The 27669-nt window shown below is 43.9% G+C and overlaps 1 pseudogene; it reads left to right on the top strand.

The window, feature by feature from the left end:
* The first annotated feature begins 1368 nt into the window (after window positions 1–1368).
* On the top strand, window positions 1369–23641 carry LOC135277763 (sal-like protein 4; annotated as a pseudogene).
* Window positions 23642–27669: the final 4028 nt, after the last annotated feature.

The following is a 27669-nucleotide window of genomic DNA, read 5'->3' as shown; positions in this document are numbered from 1 at the left end:
AGCGCCGAAATCTGAGCAATCCACTGCACCGGCCAAAACAGCGGTGTTAAGATGGATGGTGCTTTTCTGCCCGGGAATCTCCGGACTCTGCACCTAGAACTGCTGTGCTAAGGCACCAGCAAAACCGCCACGCCGGCCACAAGAGTCGCCCTGGCGACCCATGGAGCTCCTCCACTGGGAATCTCCTGGTCCGTGAGTAACTAATATTCGTCTGAAAGTGTGGCGTCCTCTTGTTCTTTGCGCTTTCACTGGGAGGTACGTGCCCGAGCTGCTAATCATCAGCCATCTTGGATCTCTCTCTTTGAATCCTTATCTGACTGGGTTTCCCACTCCCCCACCCGACCTGGGACTGGGGAAAGCCTGGATAGTAATCTTGTTCTAGTAGAATGGCTGATCCTTAGCTTCATCTTCTCAAGTAAATCATTGACATTACTGCTACATTATCTGTTTCAACAAGCAAAAAGTAAATGGGATTCCTTTCACTGAGCACCTCCTATGTTCGCAGCCCTGTGCTGAGATGGTTGGTTTCTCTTGGGGACTGAGCACCACCTTAAAGACGTCCTCACATGGCCAGGCATGGTGACTCATGCCTGTAATCCCAGCATTTTGGGATGCTGAGGCAGGCAGATCACCTGAGGTCAGGAGTTCAAGACCAGCCTAACCAACCAACCTGATGGGGTGAAACCCCATCTCTAATAAAAATACAAAAATTAGCTGGGCTTAGTGGCAGGTGCTTGTAATCCCAGCTGCTCAGGAGAATGAGGCACAAGAATTGCTGGAACCCAGGAGGCAAAGGTTGCAGTGATCTGAGATTGCACCACTGCACTCCAGCCTGGGCAACAGAGCAAGACTCCATCTCAAAAACAAACAAAAAAGATAGCCTTGCATGAAAGCCAAACATGCAGAAAGCCCCTCAAAAAAACAGCCTGGGATGGCCAGAAAAGTGTTCATCACAATGCAACTGAACTGCCCAAACCCAGGTCTCTGTTTGTGCCTCAGATGGCATGGCTGCTCCCACTGGCTCCCAATGTGACTTCATCTCTAGACTGTGGATTTCTGACTCCACCTGGGATGTTTTAGGTCCTATGCTTGACCCCTCAATACTAGCCCTAAGACAATCCTCTCATTAAACGAGCATGATAACAGCAATAGAGACCATTTATTGGGGACCTCCTCTGAGCCAGGGATTGTACTAGATGCTTTATACAATTAGATTCTCAGATTACGGTCTAAACTTGATGTGCAAGTGAGAGCATCTGATACTGACCTGGCACAGCCCTAGCCTCTGACTCTGCCCAGCTCTCTCATTCCAGGAACTGACCTCAATCACTGTGCCGCCCAAAAATAGAACCAGTTTATCAGTCAATCATGAAGTATGTATTAAGCAGCCACAGTTTGCCCAGCCTGTACTAGGCACTATGGGAAATATCCAAGGAACTTAAAATATTCTAAGGGCAAAAAGACTAGCACCTATGAAGTCATTAAAGATAAATACAAGACAGTGCAGAGTCAAAGTCTCAACCACGCATAGCAGAGTCTCCAAAGTCTTAAGGTGATCTTGCCTCAAAAGGTTGTAGCCTTTCAAATACTATTCGTAGAAGAGTAAATTGGTAAAAGTCTTTCAGAGGGGCTATTTGGCAGTATCTCAACATTTTTGCATTACACAACCGCTGACGCAACAATCCTACTTCTGTCTAGAAATACTAGCACAAATGTTCAAAGATATATGTTCAAAGATATTCACTACACACATTGCAATTGTTTGTGAATGTGCATGCTTGCGTATATGTAATTGCAAAAATTAGCAAACAGAAAAGGCCATTAACTATTGGAAATCCATATCGTGGAGTACTATGTAACTATTAAAAATAATGGTATATAATATTCATACAGAAAAGAGCAAACCACTGCCTTTCTGTATGAGAGTATATTTCAATGGAAAGTTTACATTAAAATATTTTCTTGAGGCCGAGAGCGGTGGCTCACGCCTGTAATCCCAGCACTTTGGGAGACCGAAGTGGGCAGATTGCTTGGAGCCAGGAGTTCAAGACCAGCCTGGCCAACATGGCGAAACCCCTTCTCTACTAAAAATAGAAAAAATAGCCAGGCGTGGTGGCGGGTGCCTGTAATCCCAGTTACTCAGGAGACTGAGGCAAGAGAATCGCTTGAACCTGGGAGGCGGAGGTTGCAGTGAGTCGAGATGGCACCATTGCACACCAGCCTGGGTGACATAGTGAGACTCCGTCTCAAAAAAAAAAAAAAAAAAAAAAAAAAAAAAAAAAATCTCTACTAGCTTCCTGAAGCAGAGGCCGGGGGCGGCGGGGGGAGGCTTAGCCCGGACGACGGCAGTGACTGAGAAGCCCAAAGACCTAAACCTGCCCAAAGCCATCATCACCAGGATCAACAAGGAGGCGCTCCCAGACGGTGTCAGCATCTCCAAGGAGGCCCGGAGCGCCATCTCCCGCGCGGCCAGCATCTTGGTGCTAAACACCACATCCTGCGGCAACAACTTGGCAATGAAAGGAAAGTGCAAGACGCTGATGTGCTCTCAGTCACGGAAGAGATGGCGTTCCAGCGATTCGTTACCCCATTTTTTTTTTTTTTTTTTTTTTGAGACGGAGTTTCACTCTTGCTGCCCAGGCTGAAGTACAATGGCCTGATCTCTCCGCTCACCGCAATCTCCGCCTCCCGGGATCAAGTGATTCTCCTGCCTCAGCCTCCCAAGTAGCTGGGATTACAGGCATGTGCCACCACACTTGGCTAATTTTGTATTTTTAGTAGAGACAGGGTTTCTCCATGTTGGTCAGGCTGGTCTCAAACTCCTGACCTCAGGTGACCCGCCTGCCTCGGCCTCCCAAAGTGCTGGGATTACAGGCGTGAGCTACCGTGCTGGCCACCGTCTTTGACAGTAGTAGCTTACTAAGACTCGTCAGAATAGTAACCTTTAGGAAACTACCAAAATGCTGTGGGAGAATAATAAAATCTGTTCTGTCTCTTTAGTTGACAGAAGCATTAACTGAATTTTGTTTTTCATAGACCCACTTGGCTCGAAACCTTTCTATATTGCCTGTAGATGTTCGATCTGCTGGGGTGGTGGTAATCTGGTCACAAATGTTCTTAAATCAGCAGTTTAGAGTGGTATTAGTCAAGCAGGGGTGCCAGTGTCTTACTTTTACAAAAACAGATGGCACCGCGTCAGACGTACCTTACTATCTGCCACTGTACAGCTTTAGGATTTGTCATCACCTCCTGGAAGGTGTAAAACCCCAGGCTTCCTCTTCTTGTAGTCCATATCCCAGATTTGTGACTAAGTCTTTTCATTCTTCAATTCATGATGAGTTCCGAGCTTTATTTCCTCTAGGCACACAGCTTTCTCCCTCTGTGCCTCTTGCTTCCTTTCTCTCTTCTGTCTCTCGACTGCTCCCCATTCCACTTTCTCCTCTCCCTCCTTTTCTCACTTCTGTCAGTCTAGGAGCTTTGATTACCTGCTTAATACTCCAAAGTGCGAGTTCCTCTGATGTCTTGATTCCTTAGTTCTAATCTCATGGGTTTTTCTTGTTGTTGTTTCTTTGTTTTTGTTGTTGTTATTTTTAAGAGATGGGGTCTTTCACTCTGTGGCCCAGGCTGGAGTGCAGCAGCATGATCATAGCTCACTGCATCCTTGAACTCCTGGGCTCAAGTGATCCTCCCGCCTGAGCCTCCTGAGTATCTGGGACTACAGATGCATGCCACCAAGCCTGGCTAATTTTGTCTCATGTCTTCTAAAAATTATTTTGTGAAGCCCCTCTGAACCTTAAGGGAAATCTGATGGTGCCCAGGAATCTAATGCTTCCCAAACCATCCTCTTTAACTGCTTCTAAAATATCTCTGTTGGCCTTTCTTAACCTTTTTTCTGTTTCCATTCAGGGCTAAGCACTTTTTGTTTGTCTCTAAGTTGAGTGCTTGGTGTTTGACAGGTAGTGACGTGTAGTTTGGCACTGTTAACTTGTTAAATAAATACAGTGAAAAGTTTGTGAGTGAAGAATGCTGAGAAGATTGTAATGCTTTGTACAAATAAAGAACACTGTTGTTAAAAATACATATTTTTTTCTCAATAATTAACTATGGATGTGCTGACAGGCAAGTGTCCCCTATATATTAAGTCTAAACATTTATATTAACAAAATACAACTTTTAGGCCAGGTGCAGTGGCTCGCACCTGTAAGCCCAGTACTTTGGGAGGCTGATGTGGGCGGATCACCTGAGGACAGGAGTTTGTGATTAGCCTGGCCAACATGATGAAACCCCATCTCTACTAAAAATACAAAAATTAGCCAGGCGTGGTGGCGGGTGCCTGTAATCCCAGCTACTCGGGAAGCTGAGGCAGGAAAATCACTTGAACCCAGGAGGCAGAGGTTGCAGTGGGCCCAGATCATGCCACTGCACTCCAGCCTGGGCAACAGAGCAAGACTCCATCTCCAAAAATAAAATAAAATAAAATAAAACAAAGAATTAACACAGGAAGTGGGCTTCAAGAAGAATGAACTTTATTCTGAGCAATAGACAAAATAAGGAAGAAGCTGGAAGATAGTCGAAATATGGTAAAGAAAGCATATAGCTAGTTTATCTACAAAAAAAGGCAATCAAGAATGCCATTTTCTAATAATAAAGGCAGCTAGAACATGGAATGATACAGAGTAATTGACAGAGGTTGTGACACTGGAACTATAAAGAAGAAAATGCAGGCAATGCAATCAAGGCACATCCCTTGGCTTTACACTGAAAAATATTTATATGAGTATAACAATGTCAACACTATCTTTAATGGTTTTCAACTTCTAACCTAGAGACAAATCACAGGAAACTTAATAATGATTACAAAGTATAAAGGAAACGTTAACAAACTTAATGTAAAAGCATAGCTTACAGAAGTTGGAAAGTAGACAGAATTAGGAGAGGTGGAAGGATGTGTAGCGGCACTAATACTTGAATTTTAGAAAGTGTACAATCAAGAGATACTATCTGTAGATGAACAACAAATAGAGTTTTATGTACCTTATACCAAGGCACAAAGAGGCCAGGCACAGTGGCTCATGCCTGTAATCCCAGGGCTTTGGGAGGGAGCCTGAGGTGGTGGATTGCCACAGCCCAAGAGTTCAAGACTAGCCTGGGTGACATGGTGAGCCCTTGTCTCTACAAAAATAAACAAAAATTAGCTGGGCATGGTTGTGCAAGTCTGTCATCCCAGCTACTCGAAAGGCTGAGGTGGGAGGATCACTTGAGCCCAGGAAGTCGAGGCTACAGTGAACTGTGATCACATCACTCCACTCCAGCCTGGGCGACAGAGCAAGACCTTGTCTCAAAAAAAAAAAAAAAAAAGGCATAAAGATAACCAAAAAGGCATACAAATAAAAAGGTACCATTAGAATGATTGCCTCTGGGGAAGGAACGTAAACAGAGAAACTAAAATTAGTGATGTATTGGCAAGAAGGAAAAGGTGGTGCTGCAGCAGAAGTGAGCTAAATCCCCACCTATCAGAGCAGGAGGTCAATAGAGGATGTCTAGAGCTGGTAAACCAAGTAAGGATTCAGGGAAAATGAATTATTGCAACATCCCCCTTACTGGTCTCCCTGCTTCCTCCCTGGCCCCCTTTTAGTCTGTTACTAACGTACCAGCTAAAGAGATTCTTTTGAAAGCGAACTCGGGAGAGAGAGAGATCCAAGATGGCTGACCACTACCAGCTCGGGATAGTAGCTCCTAGTGAAAGTGCAGAGAACGAGAGGAGGCCACACTTTCAGATGAATTTTTGTTGCTCACGGACCAGGAGATTCCCAGCGGAGGAGCCCCACGGGTCGCTAGCGTGACTCTTGTGGCCAGCGCGGCGGTTTTGCAGGCGCCTCAGCGCGGCAGTTCTTGGTGCAGAGTGAGCGGGACTGGGTCCCCTTTTGGCCGATTCCTGGGCAGAAAAGCACCATCAATCTTAACACCGCTGTTCTGGCCGGCGCAATGGATTGCTCAGATTTCTGCGCTGGGAATCAACAAGTTCGACGTCCACTCAGAAACCTAATTTGAAAGTCAGAAATCACAAAGACGACAGGTGGATAAATTTACAATGATGGGAAGAAACCAGCGTAAAAAGGCTGAGAATACCCAAAATCAGAATGCCTCTCCCTCTACAGGTGATCACAGTTCCTCATCAGCAACGGAACAAGCCCTGATGGAGAACGAGTGCATTCCATTAACAGAAGTAGACTTCAGAAGGTGGATGATAAGAAACTTCTGTGAATTAAAAGAACTTGTTCTAACCCAATGCAAAGAAACTAAGAACTTTTGAAAAAAAGGTTTGAAGAAATGCTAACGAGAATAGACAATTTGGAGAGGAATGTAGGTGAATTAATGGAGCTGAAAAACACAACACGAGAACTTCGCAAAGAATGCACAAGTTTTAACAGTCGAATTGATCAAGCAGAAAAAGGGATATCAGAGTTCGAAGACCAACTTAACGAAATAAAACGAGAAGTCAAGATTAGAGAAAAAAGGATAAAAAAGAATGAGCAAAGTCTCCAAGAAATATGGGACTATGTGAAAAGACCTAATCTATGTTTGATAGGTGTACCTGAATGTGATGAAGAGAATGAATCCAAGTTGGAAAATACTCTTCAGGAGATTATTCAGGAAAACTTTCCCAACCTAGTAAGACAGGACAATATTCAACTCCAGGTAATACAGAGAACACCACAAAGATATTCCTCAAGAAGACTAACCCCAAGGCACATAATTGTCAGATTCACTAGGGTTGAAATGAAGGAGAAAATACTAAGAGCAGCTAGAGAGAAAGGTCAGGTTACCCACAAAGGGAAGCCTATCAGACTCAGAGCAGATCTCTCGGCAGAAACCCTACAAGCCAGAAGAGAGTGGGGGGCCAATATTCAACATCCTTAAAGAAAAGAACTTTCAACCCAGAATTTCATATCCAGCCAAACTGAGCTTCAAAAGCGAAGGAAAAATAAAATCTTTTGCAAACAAGCAAGTACTTAGAGATTTTACCATCACCAGGCCTGCTTTGCAGAAGCTTCTGAAAGAAGCACTACACATATAAACGAACAACCAGTATCAGCCTTTCCAAAAATATATCCAGCTAGCATCAAATGGCAGTATTAAACTCATATATATTATTAACTGGATAAAAAGCCAAAACCCATCGGTATGCTGTATCCAGACCCATCTCACATGCAACGATACACAAAGACTCAAAGGGACAGAGGAAGATTTACCAACCAAATGGGGAGCAAACATAAATAAATTAAAAAAAAAGCAGGAGTTGCAATTCTCACCTCTGATAAAATAGACTTTAAAGCAACAAAGATCAAAAGAGGCAAAGAAGGACATTACATAATGGTAAAAGTATCAATGCAACAAGAAGAGCTAACGATCCTAAATATACACGCACCCAATACAGGAGCACCCAGATATATAAGACAAGTTCTTAATGACTTATAAAGAGACTTAGCCTCCCACACAATAATAGTGGGAGACTGTAACATCACATTGTCAATATTAGACTGATCAACGAGATAGAAAATTAACAAGGATATCCAGGACTTGAACTCAGACCCGGAACAAGTAAACTTAATAAACATTTATAGAACTCTCCACTTCAAATACACAAAACATACATTCTTATCAGTACCATATCACACCTATTCCAAAAGTGACTACATAATTGCAAGTAAATCACTCCTCAATAATTGCATAGCATTTCATAGGTTTAAATGAAATATTGGTTGGTTGCTTGTTTGTTATTTTCTTCCCTTATTCCTTCCTGTCTCCATTGTTAAGCACAATTATTGGCATAAAAGAGGTTTTCAATTCCCATTTTTAGACTGCATTCTAGCCTGGGCAATAAAGCAATATTCCCGTTCTCTCTCCCTCTTTCTCTTCCTTTTTCTTCCTCTTCTTCATTCTTTTTTTTTCTTTTTTTTCTCTCTCTCTTTCTTTCTTCCTTTTTCTTTAAAAAAAAAAAAGAAAAAAGCGAACTCGGACCTTTTCACCCATGACTTGTCCAATGGCTTGCTATCTCGCTCAGAACAAAAGCCAAAGCCATTACTAGGCCTTGTGCCATCATCTGCTTCACCATTCCCCGACCCCTGCAGCTCCTGCTACTGCCCCTTGCTCATTCCGCGCCAGCCCCAGGAGCCTCCTTGCTGTTCCTGGAGCAAACTGGACATGTTTCCATCTCAGGACCTTGGCACCAGCTGTTCTTGCTGCCTAGAATTATTGCATGGCTTTCTCTGTCACCTCCTTCAGGTCCTTACTCACATGTCCACTTCTCAGAGAGGTTTTCCTTGGCTACTCTATTTGTTTTGTTTTTGAGACAGAATCTTGCTCTGTTGCCCAGGCTGGAGTGCAGTGCTTCGATCTCAGCTCAATGCAACCTCTGCCTCTCAGGTTCAAGGGATTCTCCTGCCTCAGCCTCCTAAGTAGGTGGGATTACAGGCACCCGCCGCCATGCCCGGCTATTTCTGGTACTTTTAGTAGAGATGGGGTTTCGCCATGTTGGCCAGTCTGGTCTCGAACTCCCAATCTCAGGTAATCCACCCACCTTGGCCTCCCAAAGTGCTGGCTGGGATTACAAGCGTGAGCCACTGCACCCAGCCAAGAGCAGATTTTCATCTGTTTTGTTGGCTGCTCCATGCCCTGTGTTTAGAATGGTGAGTGGCACACAGTAGGTGCTTGTTATGGGTTGAATAGTGTCCTCCAAAAATCGTATGTTGAAATCCCAGCCCTCACTACCTCAGCATGTAGCTATGTTTGGAGATAAGGTCTCCACTGAGGTGATTAAATTAAACTGAGGCCATTGGGATATGGCCCTGCTCCAATATGACTAGTGTCCTTAGAAGAGGAAGAGACACCAGGGACTCACATGCACAGAGCAACAGCCAGGTTTGGGGGCAGCAAGAGAGCAGCCATCTGCAAGCCAAGGAGAGAGGCCTGGAACAGATCCTTCCTTGATGGCCCTCAGAGGAAACCAGCCCTGCCAGCACCCTGATCTTGAACCTGCAGCCGTAAAACTGTGGAAAAATCAATTTCTGTTGTTGAAGTCACCCAGTGGTATTTTGTGATGGCAGCCCGAGCAAACAAACACGGTGCACAACAAATATGTTGTTTAAGTAAATGGATAAACAGGTGAATGTATATGGCAGAAATCATTAGAAAAACCCAAACCAGAAAGAATTAAGTGGCAGCTCTTAGGGAATGGGACTACAGGTAGGTAGGGGCAGGGTAGGAGATAGTCGCTTTCTATTATGAGTGATTTGTATCTACATGAATACATTATTGTGATGATTATCATCATTATTATTATTTTAGGGATGGGTCTTGCTGTGTCACCCAGGACGCAGTGCAGTGGCACAATCATGGCTCACTGCAGCCTCAACCTCCCAGGCTCAAGCCATCATCTCGCCTCAGCCTCCTGAGTAACTGGGACTACAGGTGCACACCACCACACCCAGCTAATTTTTAAAAACTTTTTGTAGAGATGGGAGTCTCACTATGTTGCTCAAGCTGGTCTTGAACTCCTGGGCTCAAGCAATCCACCTTCCTCGGCCTCCCAAAGTGCTGGGATTATAGGCAGGAGCCACCTTTCCCAGCCCAATGCATTATTTCAATAAAGATTTTTCAATGTTAATGTTTTGAAACAGGGTCTTGCTATGTTGCCCAGGCTGGAGTGCCGTGACTATTCACAGGCTCAATCATAGTGCACTAGAGCCTTTAATTCCTGGGCTCGAGCACTCCTCCCACTTCAGCCTCTGGAGTACCTGGAACTACAGATGAGCACCACCACATTCAGCTTAGACGTTAATCTTTTAAAAGGGGGGTTTACAGAACAAAAAACATAGGTTCGTGAGGCTTTATATTAGTGGTGCTCCATGAGGGTGATTTTGCCCCCTTCCTAAGGGACATTTGCCAATGTCTAGAGACATTTTGGTTTGTCACAACTTGGGGGAGTGTTACTGGCATCAGGGACGCTGCTAAGCATCTTACAATGCACAAGGCAGCTTGCCACAACAAAGAATTCTTCAACCCAGAATGCCAATGGGGCAAGGCCAAGGAACCCTGCTTTACATAAATGATAATAGATTCATAACAAGTTATTAGGGAGTGTTATGGCTGTTTAGTAAATAGAGTCAACCTGTGAGAAGAACATAATGTAGGAAACCTACCATACTATACCACAATCCATTTTTTTTCTTTTTTTGAGGTGGAGTCTTACTCTGTGACCCAGGCTAGAGTGCAATGGCGCGATCTCAGCTCACTGCAACCTCCACCTCCTGGGTTCAAGCAATCTTCCTGCCTCAGCCTCTGAGTAACTGGGATTACAGGCACATGCCACCATGCCCGGCTAATCTTTGTATTTTTAGTAGAGATGGGGTTTCACCATGTTGGCTAGGCTGGTCTCGAACTCCTGGCCTCAAGTGATCCACCCGCCTTGACCTCCCAAAGTGCTGGGATTACAGGCATGAGCCACCGCACCCGGCCCCACAATCCATTCTTTAGTTCATCGGTTAGAGAAAAATTCTGGACCAAGTGGTAGTTCCTAAGGCAATGCTAGGAATATAGGAAGCATAGTAAATACAGAGTTCTTTACTGACTTCTGTCCACATGTCCTATACAAGCTTTCATTATCTACAAATGCAAATCCCATATTGCCTCACTCTCCCTTCACTGCCTCTTCCTGCCAATCTGATTCCTCCCCTTGCTCTTCACGAGTCAGCACTCAACACTACCGCCTTTCTATTTTATCCTAAACTCCAATTCCAACATTTCTCCCAGACCACAACTCATGCTGTAATGCCTCCTCTGCATCTCCTTTCTGTCATTTACACAGCACCTCTTTGATGAAATCCTCTCCAACTTCTTGGAAAAGAGTGAACAATTTTTCCCTGATTCCATCTTGCATAAAACCACAACCCCCTCCTTGCTCAACAACCTACCAAAAGCACCTACTTTTTTACACATCTGCACTAAATAAATATGAAACGTCTGGATGTGTTAGGTGTTTAGTTTCCTGTATACTCATGATAAAGGTGTCTGTGTTCACGTTATGTCCAGCTAGAAGTGGTTTTGACAAATGTCTGCCGATCCAATCTGGAAATATGGTTTCTAAGGAGGGGTTTGAGAAGGAACAAGGGTGGTCCCTGTTCCATGCTACTACTCAGAGCATTAGTTTTCACCTTAAACAGCAACATTTTTTTGCTGCCAGGTACTGTGAGCTTGCTAAGGAGGGGGAAATGTCCTGTTTCAGAATCAGTGCACTGTGGAATATTTGTAAAAGGAAATACAAAAAACTTGTAATAGTGGTTACCTTCAGGGGAAGGAACTGGAGAACTTGGAAATAAGAGAAAAAGAGAAACCTAATTTTCAGTGTATGCCCTTTTATAACTTTGGAACTTTGGTCCATGTGCATATATTAGCTATACAAAAATATTAATTTTTATATCAGTACATTGTACAAAACTATACTTTTTTTTGAGATGGAGTCTCATTCTCGTTGCCCAGGCTGGCGTGCAGTGGTGTGATCTCAGCTCCCTGCAACCACCGCCTGCCGGGTTCAAGTGATTCTCCTGCCTTAGCCTCCTGAGTAGCTGGGATTACAGGCGCATACCAACACACCTGGCTAATTTCGGTATTTTTAGTAGAGACGGGATTTCACCATGTTGGCCAGGCTGGTCTTGAACTCCTGACCTCAGATGATCTGCCCTCCTCGGCCTCCTAAAGTGCTGGGATTATAGGCGTGAGCCACCGCACCCAGCCGTGGCATGAGCCACTGCCCCCTGCCAAGCTATACTATTTGGATCTTAAACCAAACCTCTACACAGTTACAATTGGCTGTAAAATTATCATATTTTTTATATTCAAAACTGAAGTATTAGATTTGTATTTCAGCAGTCTATTAGACTCTGAATCCCAAACTGTGAAAAAACTAAAAAGAAATAAGGTCAGGCGCAGTGGCTCACACCTGTAATCCCAGGACTTTGCAAGGCCAAGGCAGGTGGATCACTTGAGCCCAGGAGTTTGATATCAGCCTGGGCAACATGGTGAGATCCCCATCTCTACAAAAAGGTCAAAAAATTAGCTGGGCATGGTGGTGCACACCCGTAGTCTCAGCTACTTGGGAGGCTGAACTGGGAGGATCGCTCGAGGCCAGGAGGTCGAGGCTGTAGTCAGCCATAACCAACACCACTGTATTCTCACCCAGGAGACAGAGGGAGACTCCGTCTCAAAATAAATAAATAAAATTGGAGCTCTGAAAAAGTTGCAGTGACAAAATTGTAATTACATTTCAATGTATGATATATAATTGATTGATCAAGACTTTTAAGTACTCTAATACAGATGACAAGTGAAGACCATTTTATCAAGGAATAAATAGTTGCCTGTCTTGTTTTAATTTGGATGTAATAATGACAGAGACCAAATAATTTGGGGTGAAAGAATGCTTTATTGAGAACTCCTTTTCCTCAAAATTTCTGCCTTTTCCCAGTGACTGTAAGACCAAATGTCACATTTTTTTTTCTTTGAAATGGAGTCTTGCTCTGTCGCCCAGGCTGGAGTGCAATGGCATGATCTCAGCTCACTGCAACCTCCGCCTCCTGGGAGAATCAAGTGATTCTCCTGCCTCAGCCTCCCGAGTAGCTGGGACTACAAGCATGCGCCACCATGCCCAGCTAATTTTTGTATTTTCAGTAGAGACGAAGTTTCACCATATTGGCCAGGCTGGTCTCGAACTCCTGACCTTGTGATCCACCCACCTTGGACTCCCAAAGTGCTGGAATTACAGGCATGAGCCACCGCGCCAGACTGAATGTCACAAATTTTAAACACGTACACACACATCGAAATTTCCCTTGTCCAAACTGAGCCTCTAATATGAAGATACACTCCTTTTTCATCTGATCTCTAAGGCATGTTTAAATTTTAGAATGTCTACCAAACCTCTGGTCATCCAAGATAAATCTCTTTTTTCTTTATTTCTTCTAAAAAACAAACAAAAAACCAAAATGGGATACATGTGCAGAATGTGCAGGTTTGTGGAACCAACCCAAATGCCCATCAATGATAGACTGGATAAAGAAAATGTGGTACATATACAGCATGGAATACTATGCAGCCATAAAAAGGAATGAGATCATGTCCTTGGCAGGGATATGGATGAAGCTGGAAGCCATCATCCTCAGTAAACTAACACAGGAACAGAAAACCAAACTGCATGTTCACTCATAAGTGGGAGTTGAACAATGAGAACAAATGGTCCCCATTCTAATATATCTTCCCCTGGTAAGTCCAGGAAATTGGGTTTCATTCCCATTGATGATCCTCACCCTACTGGCACCTCCCAACACATCTTGCTTCTAATCTCTGAATTCATTTGCACAAAAGCTAAACTGAAGACTAATGTTTCAAAAGGTGATGTGAGTATGTAAAAAAATAAAAGAAGAATAAGAAGAATGTGCTTTTTAACCTTTCTCCTCTAAATGACGAAGGTGTCAGGCTAAGTAGAATCCCAGCCATGCTATCTACCTTACCTGGAGCTATTCAGTATGCTTTCTGTCCTGCTACTCTCTGTTTTTCTGTTCTGGGTTAGACAGATATCCCACCAGTTATTAAATTTATCTGTGGAAATTTAATCTCGCTAATCCTTTTTTTTTTTTTTTTTTTTTTTTTGAGACAAAGTCTCACTCAGTAACCCAGGCTGAAGCGCAATGGCACAATCTTGGCTCACTGCAACCTCTGCCTCCCGGGTTCAAGTGATTCTCCTGCCTCAGTCCCCCAAGCAGCTCACATTACAGGCATGCACCACCATGCCTGGTTAATTTTTGTTTTTTTTAGTAGAGACAGGGTTTCACCATGTTGGTCAGGCTGGTCTCAAACTCCTGACCTCAAGTGATCTACCCACCTCGGCCTCCCAAAGTCCTAGGATTACAGCAGTGAGCCACCGCCCCCGGCCTAATCTCGCTAATTCTAAAATAAAAATATCAGGCCAGATATGGTGGCTCACACCTATAATCCCAACACCTTAGGAAGTCGAGGCAAGAGGGAGTTCAAGACCAGCCTGGGCAACATGGTGAAACCCCATCTCTACAAAGAATACAAAAATTAGCCAGGCATGGTGACACATGCCTGTGGTCCCAGCTACTTGGGAGACTGAGATGGGAGGATCACTTGGACCTGGGAGGTCAAGGCTGATGTGAGCCATGATAACACCACTGCACTCCAGCCTGGATGACAGAAAGACATCGTCTCAAATAAATGAATACATAAAATAAGAAGTCATCTCTTCACCCTTACAAAGTCTATTCCTATATAACAATAGGTTAATTGATTGTGCATGTACACTGACTGGTGTATAGTCTGCTCAGGCTACTGTAACAAAATGCCACAGACTCAGTGGCTTAAACAGCACAAATGGATTTTCTCAGAGTTCTGGAGACTGGAAGTCCCAGATCAAGGTGCCAGCCAATTTGATTATTTGAGAGTGCCCTCTTCCTGGCTTACAGAAAGGAAAGAAGAAACAGCAGCACTCTGTTCTCACATCCTTTAAGCAGAGAAGTGCTGAGATGCTAGTAAAGTCTTGTATCAAAGCAAACAAATGCCACAACATTGATTTGTCTTCTTTGAATCCCCATTCCTCATGTCCACTAGGTCAAAGCTCTGCCTGGGACCCTGGAATACAGACATTAGCCTAACCTGTCCTATTCTGATTGCAGGCTCACAGGAAAATGGCAACTGTGTCCATTTAGCTTACTCTCTACAGTATTGTTGAGCAGAGAAGCATTTAAATGCTTTTGATGATGATGATTATAGAGAAAAACGAAATATAAATGGCTACTGACAAGTTTCATTGAAGCAACTTTCATAACCCCATTATTAAGGAGATGAATATCTTCATATTCCTAAACAAGAGGTAATAACATGTCTAAAGACTTTTTGCCCCTCACTTATTTTGTTAAAATGCTATTCTCATCTATTCTCCATCTTTTCCCCCTTGGTGTGCATTAGTTACCATGGAAACATCAGGATATCATGGTTTGAGCTTATCAACATTCTCAACTTCTATTAGAGTATGAAAGCAATTTATATCAAGGTGTTAGAGAAGGGGATTGTTGCTAAGGCTTACAAATGAATGAAAGAGAAAATAAAATGTATGGCACAGCCAGACAAACATAGGCCTTAATCAGACAGCACCAGAGAAGGGTTAAGAGTTCATCTCACCTGCCCAATTTATCTACCAGAATCCTGACTGTAATCAGTGAGGTCTACCACATAAAGATATTTATGCATAACACCACCACCCTGGGTTCTTTCAACTCAGAGCTTTAGCAGAACAGTTTAAAAAATTAGTCAAGAGTGACTGAACGACACACACTATGGAATTTATTATATGCACATTACTGAACAACTGACTTCATTATAAACAAATACACACCCCCACACACACCCACCCCAGGCACATCGAATATGAAGTGCACATTCCAACCACCAAATTAACCAACCTACATGTATCTGTATCTATTCTTTCTGCCTTTCTTCCTATTACAATATATGAGAGTCCCAGAAAAGTTCAACCACTTTTATGATTTCAACTATCACCCATAAGCTGAAGATTCCCAAATACATATTTTGATCCCAGACCTTTCCGCACTTGTTTGTGGGTATCTAGTATATATCTCCACCACAATGCCTCACATACAATTAAAACTGAATTTGGACGGGTGCTGTGGCTCACGCATAATCCCAGCACTTTGGGAGGCTTAGGAGGGCAAATCACCTGAGGTCAGGAGTTCAAGACCAGCCTGGCCAACATGGTGAAACCCGGTCTCTACTAAAAATACAAAAATTTAGCCGGGCGTGGTGACAGATGCCTGTAATCCCAGTTACTCAGGAGGCTGGGGCAAGAGAATCGCTTGAACCCGGGAGGGAGAGGTTGCAGTGAGCCGAGATCGCATCATTGCACTCCAGCCTGAGGGACAAGAGTGAGACTTCATCTCAAAAAAAAGAAAAAGTTGAATTTATCCTGTGTATTAGTCAAGGTTCTTGAGGGTTCTTCAAGATACCTACAATGAGAGAAACAGAGACTTGGTATAAGGAATTGGCTCATGCAGTGATGGAGACTGAGACATCCCATGATGTGCCATCTATAAGCTGGCGATCCAAGACAGCTGGTGGTGTAGTTCCAGTCCAAGTCTCCTGAGAACCAGGAGAACCAGGTATAAGTTCCGGTTCAACTGCAAGAGAAGACCAATGTCCCAGCTCCGAAAACAGTTAGGCAGAGAAAATAAATTCTCCTTTACCCTGTCTTTTGTTCTATAAAGGCCTCCAACCGATTGGAAGAGACTCACACACACTGGGGAGGGCGATCAGTTTTACTTGGTCTAGCAATTTAAGTGTTAATCATCTAGAACCACCCTCACAGACACCCCCAGAATAATCTTTAGCCAAATATCTGGACACCCTTTGTTCCACTCAAGTTGATACATAAAATTATCCACCACATCATCTCCCTACTTGAACTAGGTAGTACCCCATATTCTTTACTTCAGTTGTGATATCACATCCACCCAATCACTCAATCTAGAACCCTTCAAATCACCTTTGCCTCCTCCCTCTCCCTTATTCACTGTACTGGGTTAATCACCAAGTTCTACAATTTTTTTTTTGAGACAGAGTTTTGCTCTGTCATCCAGGCTGGAGTGCAATGGCGCGATCTCGGCTCACTGCAACCTCTGCCTCCTGGGTTCAAGAGATTCTCCTGCCTTAGCCTCCAGAGTGGCTGAGATTACAGGCACCCACCATCATGCCTGGCTGATTTTTGTATTTTTGTAGAGACAGGGTTTCACCATGTTGGTCAGGTTGGTCTTGAACTCCAAACCTCAGATGACCCACCTGCGTCAGTGTCCCAAAGTGCTGGGATTACAGGTATGAGCCACCACACCCAACCAACTCCTGCAAATTTTACCTTCTAAAACATTCCTCAAATTTGTTACTGCCTGTATATTTCTGTCACCCAGGCTGGAGTGCAGTACAGCCTCTACCTCCCAGGCTCAAGCTATCCTCCCGTCTCAGTTTCCCTGGTAGCTAGGACCACATGTGCACTCCAACACAACCACACCCAACTAATTTTTTAATTTTCATAGAGACGGGATCTCCCTATGTTGCCCAGGCTGGTCTCAAACTCCTGGGCTTAAGCAGTCCTCCCACCTTGGCCTCCCAAAGTGCTGGAATTACAGACATAAGCCATTGCACCTGGCTTATATTTCTTTTTTGACATTATCTTTTAATGCTATGAGAGATGTTATGTTTTTTGAGACAGTCTCACTCTGTCGCCCAGGCTGGAGTGCAGTGGCACCATCACAACTCACTGCCACCTTGACCTCTCCAGACTAAAGTGATCTTCCTGCCTCAATCTCCTAAGTAGCTGGGACCATTGTTGTGCACCATCACATCCAACCGATTTTTGTGTGGTCTTTTTTTTTTTTTTTTTTTAATAGAGGTGGGTTTTCACCATGTTGCCCAGGCTGGTCTCAAACTCCTGGGCTTGAGGGATCTGCCCACCTCAGCCTCCCAAAGTGCTGGGATTACAGGTGTAAGCCACCGGGCCTGGCCAGAGACAATGATTAAGCTCAATTCCACCATTCCTACCTTCCATCTAGCCCTTCCAATAAAGTTGTAGCATTATTTTTGTTTCCTCTAATAGGTATCTTTTTCACTTTAAATAATATACATCAACTTGTATTTTCTGTTTAATCAACCATAGATAGTATTTCCTTGACTTCTTACTTTGTAAGATGAAGACATATTAGTGTTCTGTATTTCTCTCTACCTCTCCTTACCCTACCTCCCACTTATATCTATTTCTCCACATCTCTATTTTCACCCTTTAACAAGCATCATCCTAACAAGCCAAGTGCTCCAGTGAACCACCCAGGGAATAGTGATGAAGTGAATGAGGATAAAGCGATGGTAAAGCAGCTTCAATAGGTAGAAAACTCACATCTCTAAGAAATGCTGTACAGAACTTGTTAGCATCTCTGAGTTCTTGGAACATAAGAAAAATCGCACTAAAAATCTACCTGTCCTCACCATGAATGACACCAAGGAGCCAGTGCCTTCAGAAGACTTTTGTGCAGCTGTACCAAGCCACCAGCTACCCAGTTCAAGCAGAAAAGATAGTCCCAGGGAAAATGGTGGCCGCTAAGGGGACATGAAGGAGAAGCTGGGCACAGAGTCTGTCTTGCACTTAAAGACAGAGACTGCCCTACCATCCACGCCCAAGAACATAAGTTATTTACCCAAAGGCAAAGTGGCCTACATTAATATGATTCTTCTGACATTACAAGGAGACAAAGGAGTGGTAAATCAGTGGAGCTCATATGCACTGCTGGACCCTTTGCCTAGTGCCAACAGCATCTTTTGGGTCCTTAAGCAGATCTTGTGTCTGCAGCAGCAGCAATGCCAGCAGATCCAGCTTACTGAGCAGATCTGCATTCAAGTGAACTCATGGGCCTCCCACACCCTCCACTCAGGCTAATACCCTGAAGACCTTATAGCCACATGTCCAAGCAAGTTTCTGCAGCTGACGCTTTGCTCAGAGAAAGCTGGAAGCCAAGGTCTGTCTCTGGACACGTTAAACAAGCCAAGCTATCTCAACAACATCCCTTCTGCCGCCAGCTCTGTGACCCCATGGCTGACATCTTTCACCCTGAAGCTGGATAGGACATCGGTGCTCCTGAATACTGTGTCTCACCTCCAAAGTGCTTTGCTACCTCAGGCTTGGGTTCTGTGCTCTTCCAGAGTTATTTCTCTACTGTGGCATTATACCCATCCAAGAAAAAGAAAGATGAGCCACTGAACATCTGAGATGTATGTCGAACCCAATAATGAGGCCATCCTCTACAAGCACAACTGTGAAGACTGTAGCAAGGTTTGGGAGACTGGTAGCTCCTTGCAGATCCATCCCCACATGCATACTGGAGAGAGACCTTTCATGTGCTCTGTGTGTGGTCATGGCTTCACTACCAAGGGTAGCGTCAAGGTACACTTTCATCACATCCCCAGGTGAAGGCAAACCCCCAGCTGTTTGCCGAGTTCCAGAACAAAATGGTAGTAGGCAATGGCACCCCATGCACTCTCTGTACCTATCCCCATAGATGAATCCAGTCGCTCTTTAGACAGCAAACTTGTCCTCGTAACAAGTACCCCCTCCATAGAACTACCTCAAAACCTTTCTTCGAGGGCTAACCCTAAAGACGACATGGGTGGCTCATTGCTGGGCCTTCTCCAGAAAGTGAGGCTGGGCCCACACTCCCTGGAGTGGGGACAAACCATAATTCCCCAAGGGTCGGTGGCTTTCAAGGGAGTGGGACCACCAAGCCAGGGTTAGAGAGCATGAAATTGCACCAGCTGGTAGAGAATAGCAACAAGGTCACTTCTGACCCCAGTGAATGTCTCATTTGTCACCGAGTCTTAAGCTGCCAAAGTTTCTTCACAATGTGTTACCTTCCTTGGGAAAACTAGCCTCATACCTTGTCTACACAGTCCTTGTACAGGGTTCCTGACTGACAGGTAAAGAATGTCACTTTCTAACAGGCCCAGGAGCCCCAAGTTATCTTGGGACCTCAATAGAAGAGGAAATTTACCCAACTCATGGTATTTGATGGTATTTGAGCCCATGGCTGGGCTCAGCTTTATAAAATAAAAGTCTTATCTGAGATTTCTTATGGAAGAGAGTTCCGTCAAAGACAATTTTAAAAGCCTATGTTAAAAATAATTATTCTTGAGGCCAAGGCAGGTGGATCAATTGAAGTCAGGAGTCTGAGACCAGCCTGGCCAATATGGTGAGACCGCATCTCTACTAAAAATACAAAAAATAGCTGGGCATGGTGGCATGTGCCTGTAATCCCAGCTACTTAGGAGGCTAAGGCACAAGAATCACTTGAACCCAGGAGGCAGAGGTTGCAGTGAGCCAAGATCACGCCGCTGCACTCCAGCCTGGGTGACAGAGTGAGACTCTGTCTCAAAATAATAATAATAATCATTATTATTATTATTGCTGCACTTTGTACAAATAATCAGGCCAAGTATAGTAAAGCAAATCATTGTTACCATGATTTGTCTTTAGTAAAAATGAGACTGGAGAGAGAAAAATCGTTTCAAGAACCACGGTACATCCGAGTCACCGCACCAAGAAAAAAAAAAAAAGAACAATGGTACAACTGTTATTAAATTCTAGGCTCATTTGTTGTTTTTAAGGTTTTTTGTTTTTGTTTATGTTTTGCAATTTAGACTAACCATACTTATTCCTGTGAACCAACCAGTTATCCCTGGCTACTGCTCAGAAGAAACAAGAGGGATGGGTAATGTAATAATCTGGGTCAGTATTCTAATTCTGGGCATGTATTGGAATTAGCTAGCAACACCATATCAGCTTGGTTTCAACAATTGCCCAGTTCATGGAAAGCCTTCTTAGTTTACTTTGAATAATTGTACTTATTTTGTTCTACTGTTATGGAATATACTGCTGTTGTACTCTTTGTGTAGGAATGCAGAATAAGCTTACTCAACGTTTTCTTAAATTGAATACTTATTAATCTTCCAGATATCACCTTTTGTCAGAACTGAAGAATTATGGATGGCCCTCACCATACCTACATTTTCTGACTGAGCTCCTCTCTACCCTGAATGCAAGAGACCCTATTAGTTAGGCAGGAATATTATCGCCCCATTTAGCCTGAAGAAGTTACAGAAGATGGATTTTCATCCCTCTACAACCCTTAAGATTAAGGGTTCACTTGTAAAAGGCAGGGGGGAAATATGTCAGAGGTGTTCAAACCAGAGTGCCTCCATCTTGAATAGGGGCTGGGTAAAATGAAGCTGAGACCTACTGGGCTGCATTCCCATGAGGTTAAGCATTCTAAGTCACAGGATGAGATAGGAGGTTGGCACAAGATACAGGTCACAAAGACCTTGCTGATAAAACAACATGTGGTAAAGAAGCAGGCCAAATCTCACCCAAACCAAGATGGTGAGGAAAGTAACCTCTGGTCGTCCTCACTGCTCATTATATGCTAATTATAATACATTAGCATGCTAAAAGACACTCCCACCAGCACCATGATAGTTTACAAATGTCAAGGCAACGTCAGGAAGTTACCATGTATGGTCTAAAAGGGGGAGGAACCCTCAGTTCCAGGAATTGCCCACCCCTTTCCCAGAAAACTCATGAATAATCCACCCCTTGTTTACCATATAATCAAGAAATAACCACAAAAACAGCCAACCAGCTGCCCTCAGGGCTGCTCTGCCTATGGAGTAGCCATTCTTTTATTCCTTCAATAAATTTGCTCACTTTTTTTAAAAAATGCATTACCACACCCACGCTGGGAAGAGACTCGTCCAGTGTGAAATCTGTGGCCAAGCTTTTTCTACTAAAGGTGGCATAAAGACACTTCTCAGGGTTCACCGAACCAAATGATCCATAAGTACACAACCCATTAGTCAAAAGAAATTTACCAACATGGTAATGTTGCAACAACATATTTGGATGCACATGGGCAGTCAGATTCCCAGCATGCCCCTGCCAGAGAATCCCTGTGACTTTAGGGGTCCTGAGTCAATGATGGTCAGTGAGAATGGTAGTACAAGTGCCATCTGCCATGATGTCGAAAGAAGGCATCACTGTGGACAAAATCAGCTCCCAGGATGCCCCCAGTAGCTTCTCAAAGGTCCTCACACCTCTTCTTAGCATCCACTTAATATCGCCCACCCTAGGGTTTGCCATGAAGGCTTCCCTAGCTGTCACCAGGAAAGTTGGTCTGGTTCCTTCTGGCCTACAGTGGCAGAGCAGCTGAAAAAATGATTCAGTGGAGAGCAACAGTTTAACTAATTACTCATTCTCACTGATGGGGGACCAGGAGTATTAGCCAAAGTCCAGATGCTGTGGAAACCACATCCTTCCAGGCACACTACCTGGCCAATAGCCAAGCAGAAAGCATCAAGTCAAAGTCTCCAGATGCTGGGGGCAAAGCTAAGCACTCCAAGAACAGCCATACTGAGATAGGCAGTCTCCCATCAACGTTTTTCTGAGCCCAGTCAACCTATGTTAAGGTTCAAGTTTTGACTGGCTTGGTGGCTTGTGCTTGTAATCCCAGCTACTAATGAGGCTGGGGTAAAAGAATCAGTTGAGCCCAGGAGTTCAAGGTTGTGCTAAGCTATGATTGTGCCACTGCACCCCAGCCTGGGCAAAAAGGAAAGACCCTGTCTCTAATAATAAAAATAAAAAGTTGAAGCTCCTGGTGATACAGACAGGAGACAGGAAAATATTGGGTAGAAGAGGGCAGTTCCCTGGCAAAGGCCTCACCCCCAAGCCTGAATACCATAGTCCTAAGTGAGAACAGCCATTCCTGTTTTTGTGCCAAAAATGTTGCAGTTTGGCCCATTACGCCCACTATCCTATACCCATATAAACCCCAAACCCGAGGCTCCGGAAGCAGGAGATGAGATGAGCAGACAAATGGCAAAATGGCACAGCAGAGGAAAGAAGAAACATCAGGAGTTTGGCTGGGGACGGTTGGAGAATCAGCCACCAAATGGCCAAACTCCAAGGGAAGTTCATCTTCCCGCTCCATCCCCTGTCCAGCTCTTCGTCCATCCTGCTGACAGCCACTCCACCACCCAATAAAACCCTGCATTCACCATCCTTCAAGTCCATCTGTGACCTGATTCTTCCGGGACCCTGGACAGCTCAGGATATGGAAAGCTACCACACTTGCCCTCTGCCTTTGCAGAAAGGCAGAGTCCACTGAGCTGATTAACACTTAAACCATCTGCAGATGGCAAGGCTAAAAGAGCGCACTGTAACACACGCCCACTTGGGCTCCTGCACATGTCGGTCTGTGTGCTCCCAGTCCTGTAAGAGGTTTGAGCAGCAGCGGTGACCAGACAAGCCACATCCCTGTCACACGTCCTGTGAGGGGGATCAGGGAACTCTCCTGTTTCACTGGCACATTTGGTGGACCCTCCATCATGTCTCTGGTGTTAGCAGCCCAACCACACTGACAGGTCAAGCAACACAGCTGCACAGTGTGAGAACTTCTCGTCTACTACTGCTCTTCAGATTCACAAGTGGACTCACACTAGAGAGAAGCCTTTTGTGTGCAGCATACATGGGCAAACTTTTACCACCAAAGGCAACTTGAAGGTCCACTGTATGACTCATGGAGCAAACAATAACTCAGCACAGCAGAGAAGGAACCTAGCCATTGAGAACACCATGGATCCATTAGGTATGGATGGAAAGAATCTCAGAAATGTTTCCCAGAAATCCCGGCCCCTTCGGTGAAGGTGGAGGAACCAATACATCAACATGCTCAACAGTGGTCTTGTCATGAAGACTAACGAGATCTCTATGATCCAGAGTGGTGGTGTTCCCACCTGCCCAGTTTCCGTCGGGGCCAAGTCTGCTGTGAATAACACTACTGAGTCCAAGATGGATGTCTCCCAATCAGGTATCAGTGCCAATGTGGAAAAACCAGGTGCTACTGAGAGTATTCCTACACACTGGTTCCCTCACTTCCTGGAAAAAAATGAGGTTGTGGTCAGCTAAGCTAAAGGGGAACTTGCCAGGAAGAAGTGCAGAGTGAAATGTCTAGACCAAGCAAGCCCGTCCAACCCTCTGCCCGCAGGCCACATGCAGCACAGGACAGCTTTGAATATGACCCAAAACAAATTCGAAAATTTCTTAAAACTTGCTGAGATTTTCTTTTGTGAGTTTTTTTTTTTTTTAGCTCATCGGCTATGGTTAGTGTTCATGTATTTTATGTGTGGTCCAAGACAATTCTTCTTCTTCCAGTGTGGCCCAGGGAAGCTAAAAGATTGGATACTCCTAGTCTAGACTATGCTTTTTATTCTTTTATTATTTTTTATTTGTATAAATTTACAGGGTACAAGTATAATTTGGTTACCTGCATGGACTGTGTAGTGAAGTCAGGGCTTTTAGGGTATTGATCACCCAAATAACCTACACTGTACCCCTTAAGTAATCACTCATTATCCACCGCCTCCCATTGCCTTACCCTTCCAAGTCTCTGTTGTCTATCATTCCACACACTACCTCTGTGTGTACACTTTATTTGGCTCCACTTATAAGTGAGGATATGGGCTATTTGCCTTTCCGTTCCTGGCTTGTTTCACTGAAGTTAATGGCCTCCAGTTCCATCCATGTTGCTGCAAAAGACATGATTGCATTCTTTCTATGGCTGCAGAGTATTCCATGATGTATACGTACCATAGTTTCTTTATCTAATCCTCCACTGATAAACACTTAGGTTGATTCCTTATCTTTGCTATTGTGAATAATGCTGTGATAAACATACTAGTGCAGGTGTCTTTTTGATACAATGATTTATTTTCCTTTGGGTACATACCCGGTAGTGGGATTGCTGGATGAAAAGTAGTTGCATTCTTAGTTCTTTGAGAAATCTCCATACTGTTTTCCATACAGGTTGCACTAATTTACATTCCCACCAACAGTGTATAAGAGTTCATTCCCTTTTCTCCGCATCCCTGCTAACATCTGTTAGTTGTTCTCTTTTTAATAATAGCTATTCGGACTAGTGTAAGATGGTTTCTCGTTGTGGTTCTAATTTGCACATCTCTGATGATTAGCGATGTTGAGTATTTTTTCATATGTTGGTTGGCCATTTATCTTCTTTCGAGAAATGCCTATTCATGTCCTTTGCCCCATTTTTTAATAGGATTAATTTTTTTAAACCCATCTCCTCCTCCTGTTTTCCTTATTCTTACTGATATGCAAATGATGTTTACAGATGGCAACCTCAGGCAGTTCTACAATCACAATTGTTGTCATGCTAATTTGCAAAACATAAGAACAAAAAAATCAAAATCCAAAAAAGAAAAATATCTATACTAAAATAAATACAGACTGAAATTATTTTTTAATTTTGGAAAGAAGCAAGTCTTGAAAGTAGCTTTGTTACTTCCGACAAACTATATACATAGAAATTCTGTACAACCCATAGACTGTTACCTATTTCAAGGTGGAACAGCTTGAACTTTGAACCACAGTGGAAGAGACAACTACTTAGCTTAATGTGGTGGGGGGGAGTACTGTATACTTCCATAACTGTCTGCAAGTAAAGGGACAAGGCTGTCGTCTAGTTAGGGACCTGTTTTTTATGCCTCCCAACCCTGTACCCATCTTTTGTTTTGTTTTTTGAATGTACTTTCAAAAACAAAGCAAAAAAAAAAAAAGATTGTAGAGTAACAAATTACTCCAAAAAAAAAATTTTTTTTACATGGAGTCTTGCTGTCACCCAGGAGGCTGGAGTACAATGGTGCAATCTCGGCTTGCTGCAACCTCCACCTCTGGGTTTCAGGGGATTCTCCTGCCTCAGCCTCCGAAGTAGCTGGGATTACAGATGCCCACCACCACACCCAGCTAATTTTTGTATTTTTAGTAGCGGCAGGGTTTCAGTTTCGCCATGTTGGCCAGGCTGGTCTCAAACTCCTGGGCTTAAGTGACCAGAAGTGGTGGTGTTCCCACCCTCCCAGTTTCCGTGGGGGCCAACTCGGCTGTGAATAACACTACTGAGTCCAAGATGGATGGCTTCCAGTCAGGTATCAGTGCCAATGTGGAAAGACCCAGTGCCAATGTGGAAAGATCCACCCACCTCGGCTTCCCAAAGTGCTGGATTACAGGCGTGAGCCACCGCACCCAGCCTCCTTCAACTTTAGAACATTAAGTAGGATGCCCTCAAATGGACTTATTTTAGTTGTTAGGGAGTCAGTGTCTGCTTATTTAAATACAGTTCGGTTGGAGCCACAAGCGTGCGAATGTATTACCCACACTTTCCTTTGCCTTCCTGAACACCAGACGAGGTGGGCCAGATAGCAGGGAATCTCAGGTGACTTAATTTAGTTCACCAGTGCCTACTCAGTTGAAGAACTGAATTTTCATTCCAAGGAAGAAACTCCTTTCCAGAGGAAAGGAGCGTTTCCTTTCACAGGTTCAAATACTAATTTTTAAAAAATACAGTTGGTGCAACTTATGCCAGGTAATCATGCAGATTTTTTGCCCTGAGTATTGCATGAAGGCTACAAAGTTGGAACAGGCAAGTCCTGGGTATGAAAGCTTTAATTTAAATACCTCACTTTTTTTTGTAGCCATAGTCTCTATTTTCCTATTTTATGACCACTGAAGTATTCCTAGGCCCTGTCTTTTTGTTTGTTTGTTTGTTTTTGAGACGAAGTCTGATTCTGTCCCCCAGGCTGGAGTGCAGTGGCACAATCTCGGCTCACTGCAACCTCTGCCTCCCAGGTTCAAGTGATTCTCCTGCCTCTGCCTCCTGAGTAGCTGGGACTACAGGTGCGTGCCACCACGCCCGGCTAATTTTTGTATTTTTAGTAAAGACAGGGTTTCACCATGTTGGCCAGGATGGTCTCGATCTCTTGACCTCATGATCCACCCACCTCAGCCTCCCAAAGTGCTGGGATTACAAGCATGGGCCACCGCCCCAACTGCCTCTGTCTTAAACCTAAGTGTTACTGGTGGAGGGTGTCCAGGTTCTTGGTGTATCGGACAAATACACGAAGCACAGAAAGAATAAAGCAACAAAAGCAGATTTATTGAAAATGAAAGTACACTCCACAGTGTGGGAGCCGGCCTGAGCAGTAGTTTAAGGGCCCAGATACAGACTCTTCTCGGGTCCAAATACCCCTTAGAGGTTTCCAATTGGCCACTTGGTGTTCACCTCATGTAATTGAAGTGGTGGCCTACAATCACTTTGGTTGTGGACAGCAACCAATCAGAGGCTGAAGTGAAGTTACAAAATTACACTCTGACGCAAACCTCTGATTCAGAGGTTTGCGTCAGAGTGTAATTTTGTAATTTTGTACTTTTTTTTTTTTTTTGAGACGGAGTTTTGCTCTTGTTACCCAGGCTGGAGTGCAATGGCGCAATATCGGTTCACCGCAATCTCCGTCACCTGGATTCAGGCAATTCTCCTGCCTCAGCCTCCCAATTTTGTACTTTCAATTTGCCATCTGCTGGGCAGAAAAGGTGGGGGTTTGCAAAGGGAGTAGTCTCTGGTCCTTTTGTTATTTAGGTGTGGAAAGTTGGGGTTTTCCTTTCAGTTTAGTTCTAGGAAGTCAGCGTGAAACAGCCTTAGGTTCCCTGCCTCCAGACCCTATTCTCCTGCCTCTTAAGAGTTGATGTATTGGTGGGAGCAGCTGGACATATGTTTTCGTGATTCCTTTTTTAAGATCCCCTTTTGTATATGCAATAATACTGAGCAAACAATGAAATGTTGCTCTAATAATTAAACAAGGAAGGAGAAAGACCCTAACTTGTGGGTGGAGAAATCTTTCCTCTCTAAGTAGAAAGCCCTTATTGAAATGTGCATCAAGACTGTTACCCAAAGTTTTGTCTCTTAGTTACCGCACCTGACTTGAGGATACAAAATTTTTTTTGTCCAGTTGTGCCTTTCCTTCTGGAATTGTAAGTGAACACAATAATAGTACCTCTTTACACTGTTAAGTGGATATGCGACAGAGAACGCACCAGTGGTTTTTCCACTGTTGAACTAACGATGCTTTGTGAATGTACGATCTATG

The sequence above is a fragment of the Aotus nancymaae genome, unplaced genomic scaffold, assembly GCF_030222135.1.
Source record: "Aotus nancymaae isolate 86718 unplaced genomic scaffold, 86718_ANA_hifiasm-v0.15.2.pri h1tg000004l, whole genome shotgun sequence".
Lineage (NCBI taxonomy): Eukaryota > Metazoa > Chordata > Mammalia > Primates > Aotidae > Aotus > Aotus nancymaae.
This window is presented reverse-complemented; position numbering and strand designations above follow the sequence as displayed.